Genomic DNA, 21680 nt, shown 5'->3' on the forward strand with positions numbered 1-21680 from the left:
GGGGGCGGGGGGGGAAGGTTAGCAGTTTATAGCAGTTGGCAAATCCTTCAAAATGACAGCTGAAGTATTACTGAAATAAGACTTTCTGGATAGATTAGAAGTCAATGACAGGTTTTAAAATCTGGTTTAGAGTCAGAGAGGGAAAGAAGGGAAGCTTTCTAATCTTCTGAAAGGAATTTCTGATGCCAAGAGCTTAATTTTCATAATCAAGTCACTTAAAACTAAGATGATATTGAAACAGAAAACACCAAGCATTAAATGGAGTAAATGTATTCATTTTAAAAGTACATATCAACTTCTGATACAAGATAGTAATTCTCATTTGCCCTCCTAAATTTATTCCTTCAATCAACGGGGCAACTAGTTGTACAGTACGCACTATGTGCAGGATAGAGTCTGGGAACATGGTATGAACTGTATGACGTAACAGACATGATCCTTGTCCCCACAGAGATCCCTTCTTAATAAAGGAGCTGACTGTCTACTGGGGGATTATGCAATACATTCATCAATTATAATTATGTGAACAGCTGTGAAGAAAAAGAACTGAGTGCTATAGGAATATGACAAAGGGAATCTAACCCGTAGGAGTATATAGGGAGCCCAGACACAATCCCTGAAGAAACAATGCTTGAACTCAGCTCTAAAAGACTAGCAGAGGTTAAATGGGCAAGAAAGGAATTAAGGATGACGCATCCCTGATAACAAATAACAGAAGTTAACGCTTGTTGGGTCAAGACAGAACCTGGCGCTCTGGAGGAAGGGGTGGGGGAAAATCACTGTGGCTGAAGCATGGAAAGACAGAGTGAAAAGGAGCGCAGACAGACAAGACGCAGGAGGAAAATGGATGTCACGGCTGCAGTTTCTGACTATGCAGCTGAAATCACCAAAGAAATACACAAGTAAAAGACAATGGTATCAGGACCGTAGCTGTAGTACTCTCTACAAATATAAGATGCTTCAAGGAATTTCCATTCAACAGAGAAAAACTGGACTGGAAAATAGGGTTTACTGCATGTAAACAAAGAAAATCTACCTGAAAAGTGCAAGAAATTCCCAGCAGAACCTCACTTCCTAGCTACAGCAGCAAAGGCTAGTAGAAGCGAGTGTCCCTGAAGCTGTCAGTGAGGCCAGAATGACAGGTCCTGAAGTGCTTCATAAAGGCACCTGCAGCCAGGGCAAGCCAGAGCAGGGACCTGGCATAAGCCAGCTGCAGACAGTGTGCTGAGTAACGCAAACGCTCCAGCAGCTGGCTTCCCATGAAAATGGCCATTTCAATCACAAAAGAGCAGCAATGGCCTGGCCACAACAAACTCAGAAGCTCCTCCTGGCGACTTCCTTCCACCACTCCCCAAATGCACCTGGATGGAGAATCAGCAGAAGAGAACTACAGCTCAGCCTCAACAGTTCTTTCTTCACAAAGAAACTAATAGCCATAAACATAAGAAAAATATGTGCAATATCACTAGTAATTAAAGAAAATTTTAAATTCTTTAAACCAAATTGGGATTTTAAACAATTATTAATACCTTAAAACAACATAAACATGAAGAAAACAGCACTTTCATAGAATATGGTCGGTGTGACATGTCATGTTCATATAAACAGGAGAAAGTGGGTAAAACTTTTGACTGTATAAAATGCACTTGCTCTTAAAAATGTGTACACTCTTTGACCCAACAATTCCACCTCTTAGAACTTACCCCAAGGTAACACAGATTTGTTCAAAGATTAAACTACAAGAAAGAGCACCAGTTTTAAGTTGCTATAAATTAAAAATAACTTAAATGTCTAATAAATGAGTAGTTTAACTGGTTATCCACTTGAATATCCATGCATATTAGGCACCCCTTCAAATTATAAAGAAATACATGATGGTTCTGAAAGATGTCACAAATATTGTTGAGCTTTAAAGGCAGTTTGCAAATTAATTTTAATGTGAAAAACAAATGTTTGAAACATACGTTTGTATGTTTCAAAACATACAAATATGTATATGAAGGAAAAAAATACGTATATGAAGGCAAAGAAGTATATCAAATACTAACAGTAGTTATAAGGGGAACTTTTAATTCTTTTTATTTCTTATTTTACATAATTTTTATTTTCAACTTTCTTATAATAAATATGGATTACTTCTGTAAAAAGAAAATAGACTTCTTATTCAACAGTTTTTCAATAGTTTTGTAATGTATGTGTAAATAATGGTACTAGGCTAATTGGATAACCATGGGAAGTAAAAATGAATCTTTATCTCAACCACAGAAAACAATCATTTTGAGATAGTAAAACCATTACAAGTCTAGAAGACACAATATCTTTAAGACTTTAGAGCAGGCAAAATTTTCATAAACAGGAATAGTTACAAAAACCAGTAACAATGAAAGAAAAAAATGATTAACTGTGCTTAGTCACTTCAGTCAGGTCTGACTCTTTGCAACCCCATGGGCTGCAGCCTGCCAGGCTCCTCTGTCCATGGGGATTCTCCAAGCAAGAATACTGGAGTGGGTTGCCATACCCTCCTCCAGGGGATCTTTTCAACCCAGGGATCTAACCCAAGTCTCCTGTAGTGCAGGCAGATTCTTTACCATCTGAGCCACCATGGAAGCCCAACTACGAAAGAAAAAAATAATTAGGCTTCATCAGTATTAAGAACTTCTGCCCATCAAAAGACACTGGAAAAGCCACAGAACAAGAGGTGTCTGCAATATGTGTATCTGATAAAGAACTCATTTCCACGCTGTTATAAAGAACTCCCACAAATCAATAAGAAAAAGACAACTCAATTTTTATTTAAGGGTCAAAAGATTTGAACAGGCATGTCTCTAGACAAAATAGCTAACTGGTTGACAGGCAGGTGAAAAAATGCTCAACATCATTAGTCATTGAGCAAACTGTCGTGGTCTGGGAGCAGGCTGGAAAAGAATTTCCAGACATGAGACAGAATGAGAGGGAAATAAAGTTTATTAGAGTGGGAAACGCTGTTAGAACAGCAGGCCAGCTCAAAGGAGAACTGACACTGAACAGGGGTCCTTACTCCACTTTTATACCCAGGGTACAAAGAGCGGGATGGGGTCTTGCAGGTCATTTGCTGATTGGATGAGGCACATATACTGGGTGGAGGAAAGAGTAAGGCAAATACCTTCTCCCTATGGGGTAGGAGTGGAGACAGGTATACTGGTCAGGAGGGCCTGAAATCCATTAAAAGTTACAACTTGGGGTAGGGAAGGACGAGGGTCTGGTTTTTCTATTTCTGCATTCCAAGACCCTCCTTGGTTTTATCTGCTCTTTCATCCTTGGGTCACCACACAAGTGTAAATTAAAACCACTATGAGATACTATTTCTCACCTATCAGCATGGCTAAAATTCAGTGACAGTATCAAGTGCTGACGAGGATATACAGCAACTAGAATTCTGATACACTGTCAGAGGAACTCTAAGAATGCACAGCCACTTTAGGAAAAGATCTGGCAGTTCCTTGAAAAACTAAACATACATCTACACTATGCCAGCAATTCCACTCTTAGGTATACCCAAGAGAAAAGAAATGTCCAAACAAAACTTTGAACACCAATGTTCATGTAAGCTTTATTACTAACAGCCAAAGACTGGAAACAACCCAAATATTCATCAGCAGGAGAATGGATAAACAAAACTGTTGTATACTCTTAAAATGAAACAATACTAAGCAATGAAAAAGAACAAACAACTGATATAACAAGAAAGAATCCCAAAAGCATGTTGGGCAAAATAAGCCAATCACAGTCAGAATACATGTAGTATATGCACGCTGTACCTGTCTCACCTATATGAAATTCTGAAACACACACAAGTAACCAACAGTTACAGAAAGCAGGCGACCTGCAGCCAAGGATGCTGCTGAGGAGACAATGGCAATGAGGGAAATTCTTTGGGGGTATAAATGTTCTATCTTGACTGTGGTAGTAGTTATGTAAGTGTATACAGTTTTCAAAACTCAAATAGTGTACCTGAAATGAGTACAGATTAACGGAGAAGGCAATGGCACCCCACTCCAGTACTCTTGCCTGGAAAACGCCATGGACAGAGGAGCCTGGAAGGCTGCAGTCCATGGGGTCACTGAGGGTCGGACACGACTAAGTGACTTCACTTTCACTTTTCACTTTCATGCATTGGAGAAGGAAATGGCAACCCACTCCAGTGTTCTTGCCTGGAGAATCCCAGGGACGGGGGAGCCTGGTGGGCTGCCATCTATGGGGTCGCACAGAGTCGGACACGACTGAAGCGACTTAGCAGCAACAGTAGCAGCAGCAAGTTGATTAAAAAAAAAAAAAAACACTACAATGTAGACATCCATACACACTGAACAGAATGGCTAAACTGAAAAGGACTGGCAAAGCCAAGGGGATATCTGGAGTGCTCCACGTTAGAGAGGGCATCTAAATGGACAGAAGGGCTTGGGAAACAGCTCCACAGATCTACTGAAACGGAATACATGCCTATCCTCTGACCCAGTAATTTCACTCCGGGCATTTTACAACTGAGAGACCCAAGTGCTTATGTTCACCTTAGAAATGTTATTCATAATAAAAGCCAAAAATTGGAAACAAGCCAAGTAATGTGTCAACAATAAAATAAAGATGAACTATATACACAATGGATTAATGGACCAAGGGGGGAAACCTGTTATATACAACAGAATGGGGAGTTTCACAGATACAGACATGATGGGGGTGGGGGCAGAAATATAAGAGTATGTATTAATACATGCTGTATAACTCGATCTATGTAAAATCCAAAAACAGCCATAAGTAAACAATAGTAAAAAAAGGCCAGAATAGACATCTGGGAGGGTTTATTTCAAGGGCCTCTAGCATCTTCTCTATCTTGATCTGGGTAGTGGTTACACAATGTAGTACATACCTATGTTAAAAAGAAAATCATTGAGCTGTGCACTTAAGACTGGTGTTCTATACTCTTTGTAAGTTAAATACTCACACGTGTGTGTGTGTGTGTATACACACACACATACACATACAGCTGCCCTGTAACCAATCTTTGTTCAACCCTGAAGCCGGAAGCCTTTTACACAGTACCCAGGTGTGGTTCCCATTGGTGTACATCACTCTCACTCCCAGGCTCCTCAAGCCCATGCTCTTCGTGCCCACCTCCCTCAGGTTATCTGAGCTGGCAGCGCCATTAGTATCTGGGGCAGTGCCACTGCCAACAGGACTGGATAGAGTTGCGCCCTAACCAGACAGGGGAGACGCCCAAATACTTATTAACAGCATGTAAGATTGTAATAAAGGTGCAACTTTAAGTCTACGGTGCAATCCCTTATTGACTCACTATCCTGTTGATTAAATTCTTGCTGAGATTGTGGAGAAAACTAAATACAAGCAGCCAGCATTTGAAAAGAAGTTCCAGCATCACCAATATTTTGCTTGGAAGTTTAGTTCCCTAAAGTTTACAAACAACTTTCAGGAATAAAGGCGTATCAGAGGCTTTGGTGAAGCATGTTATTGTGCATACTGCAAAACTAAACACAGAGACCATGGATGAAACTATTACCACTGTCTTCCAAAACTAACCAATACATTAAAAAATACATGGCTAACTTCCAGAAACCTCCAGATACTGATTTATGTGTACAAAGCTTTTTACAAACTGGACTTCATGTTTTAAGAGTCTGATTTACATTCTTTTCAATACATAGACAGAAATTCATATCAATACCCTCTACCCGTTCTGCGTTTACAGTGTCTTACTTCCTCCTCTCTGCACCATCTGTTACTATCTTGTGAGTTCTTCCCTGAAACATTACAACAGTATTAATTGGTCTCCCTGCTCCACTGCATCCTCCAAGCTGACTGCCACAGTGATCTTCCTAAAGCATGGATTTTGCTCAAACTCAAGTCACCTCTCATCTCCCATTACACCCACTACTCTCTCATCCTTCCTTTCCTACAGGGAGGACAAGTTCAAAAGAAAGTCTTACAGGAGCTGTGGTGAACCGGAAAGGACGAGCCTTGGCTCAAAAAAGCAGCCATGACTCAGCTCCAGTTTTCAGATAAACCAGTGTTTTGATGAGAAATGTCTCAATTTTTAAAAATCTATGTGGATCAAATAAATTACATCTGTGGATCTCTATCTACAGGCTACTTGTCTGTAACTTTTGACCTAAAGGATAACCCCAGACCTGATTATAATCTCTTTGCATCTGCAATCTACCTCAGTTCCTTCACACAAACGACACCACAACAGTCCACACAACCACTTACTCGTACCTCCTGACAGACAGCACGCACTACAGCCCACCAGCTACGACTGTTCACTCACTCACCTTCGCTAGGAAATCCCTCTTCCAACCCAGTACATCCACATCCACTTTGCTCAGGCCTCAAAGGATAACTTTTAAAATTGTCCTTTATAGAATTTCCTTTTTTTTCTAGCTTCCACACAAAGTGTATTCCACAAAAGTGTATATCCACTTTTCATGATCCTTGGCAGTTTTCACATTGTACTACAGTTTTTAACATAAAAGATTGCAAGATTCTAGAAACAAGATATATACCTGATGCTGTTCTGTATTCCCTACATGATCAAACAGAACCTGTTGATTATGTGCTTAATAATTAATGAATAGAGCTATTTATCTGCCTATATGCATGGCAATTAGTACTTCAACTAGATGGCCATTACACAGTATGATCCCTAGGATTCTGAAAATTAAAAGGCTAACAGGTTCAGAAAAATATCCCTGTAATATTAACTTTGATTCAGAACTAACATGAACCCATGATTCTTTCAAATACATATTTTAGTTCTGTCTATTGAAAAGATCTAGAAGCAACAAAACCCAATAGTATTGATTTTGGTTTCTAAACACCGTTCTCCACTAAAAGGAACCAGAGCTTCTTGGAGAAATGGTTGATTCTTGATATGTAGGCAAAGCAGAAGACCAAGGAGCACACCAAAACTGATGGACTCACGTTGAAAACGAAGCAGGAGCTACCCTGAGGGGCTCTTATTAGCCAAATGTGAACACCCATAAAGACTGTAATTGACCGTTAACACACTGAATAAATAAACGTCTATGAAGAGTACAGTGATACACAAAAAGGAAGGAGGAGAAACAGGGACGGCCTCGGTGAATGCTAGCTAATAAATACAGACGAAATGACAGAAAGCCAAAATTTTGTAATTTATATTGTAATAAATGATTTCAGGCTCAGGAAGCTGAAACCACAGGGTGAAAGGCTATAATGTAACAGGTTATTTACAAGGTACTGAAATATTATTCCATAGAGTCCTTTCTAATAACAGATGATAAAACTGTACCTTAATGGAGAGATGTGAATGCTGCCACCTTAGACAAAGCATCAAATTTAGCACAGCTCATAATGGGATAACTTGTCATTTGAGGTGCCTCCCGACATGACTCAACCCAAAGTACACTTCACCTGTGATGAAGCACTCTTGTCAAAAATGTTTAAATGAGCTGCAATCAAGCCTCTCATATAACTTCCCGTTTACAGGAAGTCAGGAGCTAGAGAAGCAAGCTCAATAACACCATGAGGAAATGTTCAAACAAGTGAAGAATGTGGCACATCCTACAGGACAACTGAACTGGACTTAAAAAAAAAAAAAAGAAAGTCAATCGCAGAAGACAGAAAAGGGCAGAGAGACTGTTAAAATGAAAAGAAATTAAAAAGACATCATAACTAAATACAAAGGGGTTATTTTGCTTGGAACCTGGTTTTTGTTTTTTTAAAGAAGGTGTGCTCGAAAAGACATTCTTGGGACAAGTGGAAAAATTTAACTGAATATTATATTATTGAATTACTTTCATTTTCTCAGATAAAAATAGCTTTTGCGGTTTTTATTTTATGTATAAAATGCATACGACTATGTTTAATATTTGGTTGTAATATGGAGATATATACTATATACATGGTACATGTATTATGTGCGTGTTGGCTTTCAGAGAGGAGAGGTTATTTTTATTCTTAAAAGGTACATGCTGAAATATTTAGAGTGAGGTATAGTGTCTGCAAGGTACTTTCAAATTGTTTAACATAAAAGAGTGCTTACTTGGGGAGAGGACACAAAAGGGAAGAGGGTGGGAAGGGAAGACCAAGGTGGGAGCAGAGAAGTGATTCAAATAAGGCAAAATGTTAGTAACTGTTGAGCCTAGGTGGAGAGAGTATACAAGTGTTTGTTGTACTGTTTTTTCCTCAACTCTCATATAAATTAAATTCTTCATAATAAGAAGCTATGAGAAAAATAAAAGAACAATTTAAAAAGCAACCAGTTTAGAAACAGTGTAATGCTATTACACCGGTTACATCTGTCCTCCACTACCTTCAGGAGTTTGTCCAAATTCATGTCCATTGAGTCAGTGATGCCCTCCAACCGGCATCCTTTGCCGCCCCTTCTCCTTCTGCCTTCCGTCTTTCGCAGCATCAAGGTCTTTTCCAATGAGTCAGCTCTTTCCATAAGGTGGCCAAAGTGTTGGGAGTTTCAGCTTCAGCCCTTCTAATAAATATTCAGCATTACCCTTTAGGATTTTAAATAGCTCAGCTGGAATCCCATCACCTCCACTGGCTTTGTTCCTAGCAATCCTTCCTAAGGCCTGCTGCTAAGTCACTTCAGTCGTGTGGACTCTGTGCGACCCCACAGACGGCAGCCCACCAGGCTCCCCCGTCCCCGGGATTCTCCAGGCAAGAACATTGGAGTGGGTTGCCATTTCCTTCTCCAATGCATGAAAGTAAAAAGTGAAAGTGAAGTCTCTCAGTCGTGTCCAACTCTTAGCAACCCCATGGACTGCAGCCTACCAGGCTCCTCCGTCCATGGGATTTTCCAGGCAAGAGTACTGGAGTGGGGTGCCATTGCCTTCTCCTCCTAAGGCCTACTTGACCTCATATTACAGGTTGTCCAGCTCTAGGTGAGTGACCACACCTTTGGTTATGGTTATCCGGGTCATTAAAACCCTTTCTGTAAAGTTCTTCCGTGTATTCTTGCCATTTCTTCTCAATCTCTTCTGCTGTTAGGTCCTCACCATTTCTGTCCTTTACTGTGCCCATCCTTGCACGAAATGTTCCTTTGATACCTCCAATTTCCTTGAAGAGATTGCAAGTCTTTCCCATTCTACTGTTTTCCTCTATTTCTTTGCACTGTTCATCTAAGGCCTTCTTATCACTCCTTGCTAGTCTCTGGAACTCTGCATTCAGTTGGATATATCTTTCCCTTTCTCCCTTGCCTTTCCCATCTCTTCTTTCCGCGGCTATCTGTAAAGCCTCCTCAGACAACCACTTGCCTTCCTGCATTTTTTTCCCTTGGGATGGTGGAGAAGCTGACACTGAAGAGAATGGGAAACTTTTCTTCTTACTGAATACTCTTTTTTGCACCTTATAACACAGACATACACGATATATTCAAAAAAGCTTTTTGATAACTATTGATTGTAGCTATGATGAAATCATCATATCTTCATGCTTTCATGATCAAAGCCTAATTACAGTGGAGTTATAGCTCACCCGAGAATTACAGTCTAAAGTCTGTGCATAAGATGAAAATAGCACATAGTAAAAATCTGCCTTAAAAATCTCTTAAATATATGCCACACTGGACCAACACATCATCTCAATTATTTCTACACAGCTAATTTTCACACAAGCACTTGAACAGTTTGCTGTTTCTTCGACTGACTGACTAGTAGACGCTGAATAGCTGGTTTCTACTCAGGCCTCCTGCTGTGATGTTAGAAATGTGTCTTATCACAGCCATATGAGAAGCACTCAGGAACTGAGACAGGTTGAGAAAAGAGCAAATTTCCATTTCCCATTTCACACTTAATCCAGAACGTTCACTGTTTAGGTTAATTTCCCCTTGTTTTTGTCATTGGATGTAAAAAATGAATTTGACAAATCTACGAATGGACAGAGGAGCCCACTGGGTTGCAGAGTCGGACACGACTGAGTGACTAACACACAGGTAAGATGTGTAATGACAAAATGGCTCTTTAAAAATACATTTCAAAAACTGTATCTCTTTGAATGAAATAAATCATTACAGTGGAAAAAATACCACAATCCAAACATAATGGACGAATGTGAAGACTGGGAACAGGCTGTCAGAATTCCCAGATCAGTGTGAAAAAGAGAGAGTAGTAACACCTCTTGTTCAACATCATAACCTGAGCTGTAGCCCGTTTCTTTATATTAGCATTTCCAGGCACAGATATAGAGTCCTCAAATCTTTATTTACTCTTATTAATCTTCAGTTCAGTTCAGTTGCTCAGTCGTGTCCGATTCTTTGCAACCCAGTGTACTGCAGTACGCCAGGATTCCCTGTCCATCACCAACTCCCAGAGCTTTCTCAAACTCACGTCCACTGAGTCGGTGATATGATCCAACCATCTCATCCTATGCCATCCCCTTCTCCCACCTTCAATCATTTCCAGCATCAGGGTCTTTTCCAGTGAGTCAGGTCTTTGCATCAGGTGACCAATGTATTAGAGCTTCAGCATCAGTTTTTCCAATGAATATTCAGGATTGATATCCTTTAGGATGGACTGGTTTGATCTGCTTACAGTCCACACTCTCAAGAGTCTTCTCCAATACCACAGTTCAAAAGCATCAATTCTTTGACAATCAGCTTTCTTCACAGTCCAACTCTCACATCCATCCATGGCTACTAGAAAAACCAAAGCTTTGACTAGATGGACCTTGGTTGGCAAAGTAATGTCTCTGCTTTTTAATATGCTGTCTAGGTTGGTCGTAACTTTTCTTCCAAGGAGCAACCGTCTTTTAGTTTCATGGCTGCAGTCACCATCTGCAGTGATTTTGGAGCCCAGAAAAATAAAGTCTGTCACTGTTTCCATTGTTTCCCCATCTATTTGTTTCCCCATTTATTAATCTTCTAATTCCACTAAATAAAGTTAGCCACCACTTGAGGCTAAATAAAAATCCCCAAACCTTTCTTTCTCTGCTCTCTCTGGTGAGTTCCCAATCAATATTCTTACTAGATACTTCTCCTTTTAGAGGATTCACCCACTGAACAACTCACTGAACAACAACTGAACTCACTCCTTTCTCATCCCTCCACACTCTCCAGTCTATTCTTCTAGTCTTCCCTATCTTGAAAAAGAGAACAAATATCCATTCTGGCGCCCAAAGCCAAAATCTAAAATTCCTGTTACATCCATCTTTTACTCCTATAGCCAACCCCCAAGTCTGTAGGTCCTACCATCTACGTCTCTTTTAAGTCCACCCCACCTCTACCATGCCCATTGTCAATGCTTTGGTTTACCTAATCATTGCTCACTTGAACTAACTAGACCCCTTGCCTTGAGTCACTTCAATCCATCTTGCAGACACCTGAAAAGTTAACTTCTTAAATGCAAATTTGGTTACACCACTCTTTCTACTTAAGGAACAAAAGGCTCAAGAACAAGTCCCAAAACAATGATACAGTGAGCTAAAAACAAGATCATTTAATAACATGAACTAATACAAAGAGAATGTATCAGGCATTTTTATATGAGTATGTTCCTATTCTACCCCCACACTATAGGACCAAATTAAATGAGCTAATAAGTGTATTTCAGTAAAAAGAGGCCTCAGGGAAGCAAGGAAAATTCAACTGCCTTCTTAGAGACAAAAATGAACACAAAATGGATCCTAACAGTGATAGAAGTGCCTTAAGGAAAACAAAGAGCTTCCCAGATCTGTAAGACAAGACTGCATTCAAGCTGAATGTATTAACATGCCTAAAATGAATGCCATAATCAGAAAAGGATATGGGAAGTAAAAGCAAGCACAGAAGCTGCAAGAAGACAGAAAAATCATCCATCCTTAAAGTAAAAGATGAATGAGGTCATCTCAGTCTCAGGTCAGCAAATATATCACTTCCCTGGTCAAGTCCATGCTAACTAAACCACTTGATTGGCTTGAGTTTTCAGGTCCTTCTAACGAGTGTTTCTTATTTGAAAAACTTAAACTGGCATGTTGAATAGGACCTAATAAGCAAATCTACCAATCAGAAAAGTTTACATTAATCACACCAACATGCACATATCATTATAAATTAATAAACTGGAATTCTGATTTTACATATCAGTCTTGTAAGTCCAACCATGGGATAAGGAGCTGGCTTTCAGCAAGCTGACAAGATTAGATTTCTAAGAGTTAAGTCCAGAATCAGACATAAGATTGAAGTTAAGTTCTAAACTGTATTTGTGGCTATTTAAATTAAAATTTTAAATCCAGTTCCTCAGTTACAGAGCGTCACATGCAGCTGGTGGCTATCATATTGAACAGCACAGATAATGAACATTTCCACGATCCAGAGAGTTCTAACTGGACAGCACTGTTCTGGAAGATAACCTTAAACTCACCCTATTGTGAGTCCTCTCAGGAAACAGCCTGGTAGACTGTCTTGGATGACTGACACAGAATCCTAGAGCTAGACTATCTTCTACAGAAGGTACAAAATAGATACTCAACAATTGTTTCCTTTCCCTTTGTAATGATTTCATGGAATCAGAATACACAATTTTAGTCTTCAGGATTTCCACCCCTCTTTTTATCACTAGATGATACTCCACAAACTTGAGGCACAGACATTAGAAGCACATTCTCTAAGCCAAACTGCCTGGATTCATATCTCATCTTTGGCGCTTACTAGATATGTGGCCTTGAATATGTTATTTAAGTACTCTAGCCTTCAGATTCCACATATGCAAAGTAGAAATAAGGGTACCGACTTCACCGGGTTCCCATGAAAATGAGTTTATACGTGCACAGTGTTTAGAACTGTGCTCAATACAGAGTAAGTGCCCAGTGTTAACTGCTACTGCTTTTACTATCAGCATCAGCATCCTGAAAGCTCTTCACTTTCCATGTGGAAACGTGAAAAATGCTCACCCAGAAGAAATATCAACAAATATAAAGGAATAAAATAAAAGAAGGATCGTAAAGCCATAGGGTCAGTCTATGATAAAGAATTTTTTTAAGATTAAAGGAAATGAGTACTCTGGAGTGCTTAAACACCAGAAAAAGTCATGAGTTTCCTGAAAATGTCTTACTTGTAAGACTGACAAACCACAGGTCAAAACTAGTCTATATAATAAGCTACCGAGCTATTTAAATAACCAATGAAAACTAAGGAGGAACTGAGAAGATACAGGTTTGAGTTCACTAGACCAAATGATACTTCCCTGTATAAAGCACATTTTGACATTTAAACGTACAGCCTCTCCTAAGTTAGCTTTAGGTTCACTTGATAAACTGACCAAAGATCTTCTAATCTTTTCATTAAGAAGAGAGAGCATCAGATCTAAGTAAAATATCACACCCAACAGCGACCCGTCAGGTGGTCTCCAAGTGGAACCCACAGGAGAAAACCACACCTTGCTCTAACGGTATACAGACAATATGAAAATCCTGAAGTTAAGTGCAAACTTCAGCAAATGTAGCCAGATGAAAAGAGCCAGAGCTTTGGAGACATACAGGCTCCAGCTTAGAGCCTGGCTCTGCCACTCACTAGCTGAAAGTGGCTCTGCCACTGTACTTACTGTACTTACTTAAACTCAAGAGCTTCATCTTACTGTCTGTAAAATACACACGAAGCACAGGCCATCTAAATAAGAAAAACGTGCACAGAGCCTACAGTAGTGGCTGGTACTTAGTAGATGCTCTGTAAACAGTAGCTAATTAGAGAAGACTCTCCAGGAGTCTTAAGAATAAAAGACCACTACTTTACATAGTAAAGACAAAAATTATTTTGACCAGGTAATAACTATAAATCATGAGATAATACAAAATAATCATCTGTCTCCCTTATTTTCCAACTTATTCCTCAAAAAAAGTCCCTTGTTTACTGAACTGAATTTCCTGTTAGGCTGTGACTACAAACCTTTTGGGCCTATTTAATAAAAATAACTACATTTCTTACACTGAAACAAAGTTTTGACCAGCAAATACCCAGCTAATCCACACCAAAACATAAACACTAAACATAAATATCTAACATTTTTTTCCTTTCTCTATTATATTGGAAAAAGAAGTAAAGGAATTTTAAGTTTCTCTCAATGAGTCGAGTTCTACATAAGAAAACAATACAAGGTAACTGCTTACCTGGACAATATTTTGTACTTCAGATCCACCAATCCAGAATGAATGGGGGCACTCCCTTTCAGACTAGTCTGAGAAAAGACAGCAGTCAAGCAGCTTCCAAGATTCTGTCCGTTTACTGTATCCAGCTTTCTTCAACAAAATCCCAAACATGCACTTCGGTAACTGTTGAAAGACAGAAAGCAATCCATACACCCACCATGGCACCAGTGGCAAAGGACAGCCACCAAGAAATGGAAGGAGGGGTCAACGGAGTGGTGGATCTGAAGCACAGAAAAAAGGTACAAGCCCTGAGGCTGCGGTTTCATACGAGAGGGTGTGCAGGAGCGCTGCTCACCTCTGCGCTGAGAGATGGACAAGAAATTCCACAAAACAAAGAAGGAAGCACCCCTAACATTAATACTCAGTCATGACAAGTATGCAGTTTCCAAATACATGATAAAAATTTCCTCTACTATCCATATAAATTGTCCCAGATCATTCAGCTACAATGAATTTTAACCATTTCCTAAAACCATTCCTCTACAATTACAGAAACTTTGTCAGTCATAATTAATAGGGGAGGAGGCTCAAATATTTCCTAATAAAAATTTATTTAAGCACCTAACAAAAAATTTTTAAGTTTGCTACACATAAGACATCTACACATCACTCAAATCTTAAACTCTCAGCTACAATATAGGACATTTCAAAACATGTGACATAACTTTAAGAGTGAACTTCTGACTCAGTAAAGGCCAATCCCCCACAATGGCCAGTCACTGGGTACACCAGGGAAAAGAAAGAACATAATAAACAATTTACTAGATAACACCTTTAAACACATCAGCCCGGTCCACTTTATATCAACATTCTTTTATTACCATACCAACTCTTACAATTAGACTATAAATTCTAAGCAAACTACAAGGAGGACAGGAAAAGGTATTCAACAGGATGCCACAGATTAAAAGTTAAAAATCCAAAGACTGTGAAGCTGCTTGCACATACATTTGCTACTTCCTCAACTGCCATACTACTGCCAAAATGCTCCTGAAGTGACCATGATACCTGAAGGGCTACTAATGGACCAGGCCTTTTACATTCACTACTCATATTTAAAAATATGAGAAGAAAGAACTTGCTCAAAGTCCCACATCCACTAGGTGGTAGAGCCCATGCCCTTTTCATAGAATACGGTGGCCTCCAAAGTCCAAGGACCAAAAAGACCATGATTCCTGGGGCAGAAGAAACCAAGCTCTAAGCTAACTGATGTCAGAACAGAGAACCACAAAAATACAAAACAGTAAGTATTTCAGCCTAGCTGAACTAAAATACAACTGAACTTGTTCAGCCATCCTGAGAGGGCTAACTCCCTTAATCTTGCCACTTAAAAGCACTTCAATATCAAAAACTCATGCAATTCTAAGGCTACAACATGAATTTTATACCCTTGCCCACGCAGCCTGTGTGCCTAGTGGCAAAGATGTGTCTGTGACAAAGACACAGAATCCCAACCCCAGCTGAAACCAAAGAATTCTTGAATTCCAAGATTGGTCAATAAATAGTCCACAGGCAAAGACTAAAGATGTTCTGGTTTTTCATGTATTGGCAAAGCACTGAAGTGACTGAAGTACCAGTCTAAGAGTAACCTCTTCATAGCAAACAGGTAGAAATACCTTAAAACCCCCAACTTAAATCACAAACAGTAAGCGCTCAAGCCCTTCTCATTAGTCTAGAGCCTAATAAACTACAAACCCAATTTTGACAAAAAATGCTAGTGGGCTACAGCTAGTAGTTACCTGCTAGAGCAGTACAGTCTGATTTTCAAAGCATGTAACTCACTGCTACAACCAAAACACAGCCACAAACAATCTGACTAACAGACTCACTTCTGAGCCTCCTGCACCATCAGGCCTTTTCTTCCATTAGCGAGTTAACTTCCCCTTCTTTCCTTCAAATAAACATTTACTGAATGCCTAATTGGTGGCAGGCCTTCCGCCAGAGAAACAAAGATTAACAGATGTCAGACCAGGATAGTAAGGATTAAGTTCTTCACGTCCTCTGCCCCTTCCTCTTTGAGTCTCCCAAGCAATCATTTCACAGAACCAAAACACATTTTATCATTAGTTCCCAAAACTGGTTAAGAGTTCTCAATTTAACTCTGAAATAATAATTACTTGGGTTCTTTTTTCTTAACAGAGTTCTCACTTAATTTTTTTTCTTCCGTGGACCAGTGGTTTGCTCTTAGAGAACAGTTTTCGATATTCATAGTACTTAGGTATTTGCACATCTCTCTATTCACAAACTTTTTTTCCACCTACATGTTAACGTCCCACAGTTTCTACTTCACAGCTTTCCATTCTGTGAAGGTCTTCATTGCTGACTAACCCTGAGAGGGAATCGCCTAAAAATGCTTCCTGCTGACATAACTGGACTCAGCAATCTTTGACTTCTGTTAATAAAATCCAGAGTAGATACCCTACTGGACTGTCAGGTCTACCTGGCTGGTGTCTCATTTGCCTACAAACTTCCTGTTAGGCAACTGTGATCAGCAGAAACTGAACTGAGGGTAACAAGCACATTCTTGACCAACAGGTTTTTCCCCTTTTGTCAACTAATTCAATGAACAACAATAGAACTCAGGAGGAAATCTTGTATCCAGTCACCGCTTACTCTGTTAAAGGTCAAAATCACCAGCAAACAAGAATAAGAATTTAAAAATTCTAATTTCCTTGGCTAAACTAAATTGATCAAACATAAATCACTATGCTCAGTGTTAGTATGAACAATTACCAGTCTCCTTCTACCAGGAAACGTAAAACAGGGTTAAAGTGGGTTCTCTCCGTAACAGTACAGGTCTAATTATGTCTAATTGGTAGTTCTTAGTAATTGAAAGAGTATTTCCCAGATTTCCAAGGCAGTATTGACTCTGTATGATTTCATCATTTTCCCCAAAGAAGCCTCATTAAATGCATGGCTAAAAGCAACTGAATTTTAGGCCTCTGCAAAGCTTCACAATTAAGTACATGCACACATCAGGGACAAAAACTAAAACTTTTCTCACACCATCTGTCTTGACTGTACCTGACAAAATACGGTCCCTGTACTTGCGGGGAGAGTTAGCTTGGCAGACAGTTGCTGAGAGACAAGTCTTTGCAAGGTCCTTTCACATACATCTCTCATAATCCTCCCAACACTGAAGCGATACCTGCATTTTTTTTTATTTTTACACACAGTGAAATCTTACCAGAGAAAGGTTAACTTTCTTCAGGTCACACAGCCAGCAAGTGAGAGTTATGATACAAACTCAGGTGTTTCACCCTAGAGCCCATGCCCTTTATGTTAAATCATGTGTCTCTAAGGTCACAGGTCCTTAGAACTTATCACCATTTGGCAAGTTCACATCAACAGATATAAAAGGAATTTGGTTTCCTCAATATTCTGCTATCACCCACGCTCTGGGATGTATATAATTCAATTTGTATATGTTTAAGAGTCTGTAAATAATGGTTAAAATGTCCATGAACAGAAGTTTGTGCAACACATACCACCCTTCTTTTCCCTTTAGCAGTCTTTCTCCCCTATCTATCCCCACTTGTCTTAAGAATTATCAAACAGAAATGTTAAAAAGGTTTCATAGCATGAAAAAAAAATCTAACATTAATTTAAATCAATATCTATTGCACACCCAAGCGCTAAACATAGTGAAGGATTCAAAGGACAATCAGCTTTAGACATGATCAAACTTCCATGATACACAGGAAGGTCTGGTAAGTCCCATATGCATTAGGAACAAGTCATTATGAGAATTAGTGATATAGGTGAGAATTTCCAGAAAAGAGGATGGCTAAGATACAGGCAGACAGCAATAACCCAAGTAAGCAACCAACAGGAAAGCTCAACTCAACATTTACTGAACGCCTTCTACAAGAAGGCGCTGTTGAGGAGTTTATCATTTAACAGGGGACACAAACAGGAAACTCTAATACAAGCGCAGAAGATGCCAAGTGCCACAGGATAAATCCAAAGTGCCAGCACTCATTCATTTAACGATGATTATCATGTAGGCATTGCTATCGATATAAAAACAAAATTATATCTGCCACCATAATATAAATTGACATCTAGAAGAGGTATCTAAGTTGTGTTCTGAGAGGAGAGAAGAGGACGTTATCAACATGGGTGGAAGAGAGGATTGCTGAGATCTCACCTAAATCAATTTGGCTGGAGAGCTATTAGGTCCTTCCCATTAATATCAGTAGCCTTAGACACGGGCTTAGGTCAGTTCATATCAGTGCTGACAAAGGAAATCTGAAGAACAATGGTCCTCCACACTTTGGCTGGAATATAGAATAAGTGAGGAATGTGAGAAGAAAAAGCTGGAAGGGAGGCAGGAATCTGAATAGTGAGGACTTCAAATGCTTTCTTTCCCTTTAACTGTAAATATCACCAGGTGGAAGCCAAGATCCCAGGCTCCTCACAGCGCAGGAAAGTCTGTTTCTAAAATTCATAGGAACAAACATAACTACTCAGAGGAATACACGTGCTGTTCTGTAAACCTATGAAATGGGCTAGCAATCCTCCTGTGCTACAGAGCTCTCTCGGTTTCCAGGAGACAGCAGTCAGGGGCCAAGAGTGCCAAGACGTGCGAGCAGGATCAGGTTTATCCTTATCAAATCTGAAAGGACATCTAACCTACTCCAAAATCAGGACTAAAATTGATAATATTTGAGCCACAAGCCTCTTGAGGCCAGTCAGTGAGGTCTATAAATAGCATGTGATTTATTTCATTTGGACCCTACTTAAGCCTTTGTCTATTTAATCTGCATTTGGTAAAGCAGCACACGGCTAGAGGCAATGAGGATAAGTGATGGTGACAAAGACCCAATTTTTTAAAGGCGCCACTAAACAATCCCACTATTTCACTTAGAAAGCCAAAGACTAGAAGGGGGCAGGGGGAGAGATGTAAAAAGAACAAAAGATAATTACTTCCAATAATGTCATTTAGTTTCTTTCATCTCTTTGGTCTTGTGGCCTGTCTGTACTTCAACAGCTCTAAAAATAGATTTGATATTATAAATTCTTAATGAGACCCAATGTATTTTACCCATGTTACTACATTCAACAAGTAATATAGCCATTCAGAGGTAACCAGAAGGGAAATGATTCACTTAAGGTCACTTAGCCAAGAAGTGAACCAAGCAGCTAACAACAGAGGATAAACTGCCCATTACTTGGGTAAAGGGTACTCTCACACCCACAGAGGAGGCAGGATTACCCTTCCCAAACCTTTAACATTAACTTTTGCTATTTTCTAACAGGCAGGCCTAATGATCATTTCTTCCAATTAGCAGGTCTGAGAATGCTTTCTAGTAATAAGGGCCTGAGCACAACTTATACTTCTAATTCAAGCATTAAATATCATGTGATACATAATGCAGCTTTCATTCTTCCCAGTGAAGTCCACCACACTAGACAAAGCCTGGTGAACTTCTGTGTATTTCCAAATGGTTTACTCCTTGTCTAGCTCAGTAATATTAAGGCTAATTAAAACCAAAGTTGGTGACGGAGAGAGAAGCCCGGAGTGCTGCAGTCCATGGTGTTGCAAAGAGTCGGACATGACTGAGCAACTGAACTGAAAACCAGAGTCAGAAGTTTAAGAAGCAGTCCCACAAACTAGGTATGTATTGGGCCAATATAAGGCCATGAAAGTCATCTGATGGTTAAATTATTCACCATCAGGAATTATAAATTCAGTTGTCTCAATCAAGAGTTTACAGTCTATATTAAAGACTGAATCCTACCTACGAGGTAGGTCAGCTGGAGAGGCACTTTTTGTGAACCTGGTCACAGGCAGGCGTAGGAGTAACAACGGGGGTTATATTTTGAATATTTAATTATTCTATCACCAGTTTTATTTCCTAGGAAACTCAAAAAGTGCAAGAAAAAAAGGAAGGAGGAATCAAAATCAAAGAAAGTAGAGGGATGAAGATTAAGAAATTGGTGAAACCCTGTTTCCTTTCTTTGATAGAGCACACTCTGGAATACCAATTTAAAGTTACCCTGTTAACCATTAAGTACCGAACTGGTACAGGCAGCACAATCACAAATATTTGAGTACTGAAGCTGACTCATAAAAATCTAAAAATATTTCATGCTTTAGGCTTTCAAAATACCGTCAGTTTAACCCCTTCCACTCCTTTCATCATGTTATTTTGAAACCAGTGTAAAAAGTGTTTTTAATCTAGTTCTGGAAACTGTAATTAAAATGCAGTGAATACAGAAAGCCACGTGCAATTAGATTTTAAGGCATTATCATTCCTACTCCTGATCCTGGATTTATTAAATCAGTTGTTAAGTATCTGTGCTATCTATAACACTAAAATAAATACATATATGTTTACGAAACAGATGCGTAAGAGTCTTAACTGGCAGCCCTTTGAGGGAATATCACAATCCGTATATGAAAAGTCACTTTTAAAACTGATCCAGATGATTACCTGATTAAGTCTTCTCTGTTAAATTTTCTAAGAATTCCACTTAATAATGTCCCTGAAAAGTCTGAAATATCTTTTCAGATCAGACAAGTACAATCATGTAAAATCAAAACACACAGAAAGCCAGTTATATTTAGGAAGAATTTTTTTTTTCCATATCCATTCAAAGACATTAAATGGATTACACTGTACTTTAATTCTTTTGAAAAAAACATTCTACTTATTTTATTTTAGGCTGCACTGTGCAGCTTGTGGATTCTTAGTTTCCTGACCAGGGATAGAACCAGGGCCCTCCGCAGTGAGTTCTACCCACTGGACCACCAGGGAAGTCCCTAGTTATTTTTTAAATGAATGAAAATGGAAGGAGAATTTAACAGCCAATTTCAAAGAGATACCAAGTTACAATTTTTTGCTATGTCCTACTTCTCCTGTTGTAAGTACAGGTATTGTACATATGTAAGAATATGTACTATGTACTATATGTGTAATTCCATTAGGATATTTTACCAAAATAATCCCTACAAAATTTGCAGAATATCAAAAGCTTGATTACAAAAGTTTGATAAGTTGTACTGACAAGTTACCTAATAAGTGAAAATCAAATAAAAACTCGTATCAGTATCCCTTAGAAAGCAACCACACGTGTGCTCGCGTGCGCACACACACACACACACACACACACACAAATCAGAAACTACCAGAGCTTTTTTTTTGCCCTCTAATTTCCAAGACTGCTGGAGAAGTGCAGTGAATTATGCAAAGGACAGCAAATATTAAGCTGCCTCTGTATTTACGCTACTGTACTTCCATTTTTAAAACATGCATATCAACTCCCCAGACACCATCATCCACAGAAACCATGCAGCTATCCAGCAGACTTTCAGTGTCACCATTTATTATTTATAGCATTAAATGGGGGAAGTAGCTCTGATGTCACCGACCCTACCCAGTGGAATCACTGACTCAATAAACATTTTCACACTGGAGAAAATCTGGCTAGGAAAACATTCTGCTGTGTTAAGTAGATTCTTTCATCTTTCTTCTCAACCCTAGGGTAGAAGAGCTTACTGTTTGGAGAGATAC

At 39.2% G+C, this 21680-nt stretch overlaps 1 protein-coding gene across 1 annotated transcript in view; it reads right to left on the minus strand.

Annotated features, from left to right (window-relative positions):
- Positions 1-20838, minus strand: part of FBXW11 (F-box and WD repeat domain containing 11) — a 130760-nt gene extending 109922 nt beyond the window's left edge. Inside the window, exon 1 of the mRNA XM_010851287.1 lies at positions 14122-20838. The gene's annotated coding sequence lies outside the window, so the exon portion shown is untranslated. The remainder of the gene's footprint in view (positions 1-14121) is intronic.
- Positions 20839-21680: the final 842 nt, after the last annotated feature.

Source organism: Bison bison, unplaced genomic scaffold (genome assembly GCF_000754665.1).
Source record: "Bison bison bison isolate TAMUID 2011002044 unplaced genomic scaffold, Bison_UMD1.0 scf7180017864301, whole genome shotgun sequence".
Lineage (NCBI taxonomy): Eukaryota > Metazoa > Chordata > Mammalia > Artiodactyla > Bovidae > Bison > Bison bison.